The sequence below is a fragment of the Mustela erminea genome, chromosome 16 (assembly GCF_009829155.1).
Source record: "Mustela erminea isolate mMusErm1 chromosome 16, mMusErm1.Pri, whole genome shotgun sequence".
NCBI lineage: Eukaryota > Metazoa > Chordata > Mammalia > Carnivora > Mustelidae > Mustela > Mustela erminea.
The window spans coordinates 71,800,699-71,802,618 of record NC_045629.1 but is presented as its reverse complement, the minus strand read 5'-3'; the positions used below and the strand labels follow the sequence as shown (position 1 = coordinate 71,802,618).

At 39.2% G+C, this 1,920-nt stretch overlaps 1 pseudogene; it reads right to left on the bottom strand.

Moving 5' to 3' along the window:
- Nucleotides 1-868: 868 nt before the first annotated feature.
- On the bottom strand, nucleotides 869-1,280 carry LOC116575234 (annotated as a pseudogene).
- Nucleotides 1,281-1,920: the final 640 nt, after the last annotated feature.

The window sequence follows — 1,920 nt, the reverse complement described above, 5'->3', positions numbered from 1 at the left end:
TAGGATGGTGGGTGTTTCTCTCCAATTATGATTTCCTGTAGATTGAGGGGAAATGGTTCTATCATGGATAATCACAGAGAAGAGTAGTTTTAAACTTCCTGGCTTGATTCTTGATTCTTGATAGCTCACTCACATAACAATTGGGAAAGGCCACAGTTCCTTGCCAGTTGTTGGTAGAAAGTCTCAATTTCCCACCACATGGACATCTCCATAAGTCTGCTTAAGTGCGATCACACCATGTTAGCTATCTTCCCCCAGTGTGAAATGAGTTACCGATACAGCCCACGCTCAAGGTGGGAAATTAGCCTTCACCATTTGAAGGGAGGAATATAATTGAATTGGTGGACATATTTTAAAACCACCAAAATGGGTTAGGTAGGCCATGTTTTGTAATCTGCCACTCAAATATTTTATTTCAATTCCCCATAGATATTGTCAAAAAAGGAGGAGAGGCTTTGGTGTTAACAAACCAGTCTTTGAACCTTGGATATACGTTCAATGTCTCTAAACCTTGTTTCTCAACCATAAAATGAAGATCATATTAAGTCAACTTCACAGGTTTTCTGGTAGGTTTGCAGATTATAGAGATAAAGATGTTAGTACCATGTCTGGCACAAAGTAAGTGTTCAAAAAATGGACTTACTTCTGTTCTATTACAACTCTCTCTTTCCCCACTTCTCAAATGTAAGTTTAAGTCAGGATATGAAAATCACACACACACACACACACACACACACACACACACACACACACACACAGTGGTTCCCAAGCCCATTCTGTTTCTACCATGCCATACTGCTAGCATCTGCATGGGAGCCATTAACCTCTACACTGTGGAATATAGTTTGTTTTTTTTTTCCCTCAAATTTCAGGTATTTATTATTCAGTGTAAACCCCAACACAATACACCACCATGATTTTGTGCATTTAGGGGGGAAATATTTCCTGCATAAGTGATAAATTGTGCAGACGGCTTCTGTAAGACCTTCATTCTAAGCAGCTTTAGAGTGAAACATTTCATTTAGAAGTCTGGACCTTCTTTCTTCAGTTTGCTGTAATCTACATTCACTGAGTACAACTTGATTGGTGATTGAGACTCCGTTTGTCCCAGGTTTCTGGGTTATTCTTTCTATCCCAACTGACATCTGGATGAACAACACCAGGTGCAAGAACCGCTCTGCTCCAATACTACCTGCCCCAATAAATATGAAGATGAGAACCAAGCGCGGATGCTTCTTGGCCTGACCGATGATCTGGCATAACATGGTTGCAGCACAGGAGGCCTGTCTAGGAGAAGAAAGAACTCAATGAGAAGGCCTGGCACTAAGTAATCCTTACCTGAAATATAGTTTCTTGTGACAAAAATTAGATTCCAGAATTGGGATACAAGTTGAAAAGGGAACTTAAATGTTCCCCAGTCTTGCCTAAATTCTCAAACTTATTGGCCACTCTCAAATGTTTCTAGTAAGAGAAACACAGGGTTAGTTCTAGATGCTTCCACTTGTGGCCTCGACAACCCTGAGCTCCCTTTTCTAAAAGAGCGATATGCTCTCTTTCAACTTTGTTGTGAAGTTTAAGTCTGATGATGTGTGTAACTTAACTCAATAAACAGTAGTTATTACTCTCATCATGTTATAGTTAGCTTCATTTAAGGTCTAAAATATTTCAAATACCATCTGGAAAAATTATGTGTATTTGGGGGCAAGGGTAGGTGTACTACCCTTTTCTAAGAATTGTAAAATGTGCTTGCCAATTTACATAGATTATTTCAATTTATTCCTCAAAAAAAAAAAAAAATAAAGTGAGACCTATATTCTTGTTCCCATTTAGCAGATAAAGAAATAGGAGGTGAATTGGTTGGCCTAAGCCTCATGGTACCTAGACTTGACCCTGGGAAGCCGACACAATGCTCTCTGCTTT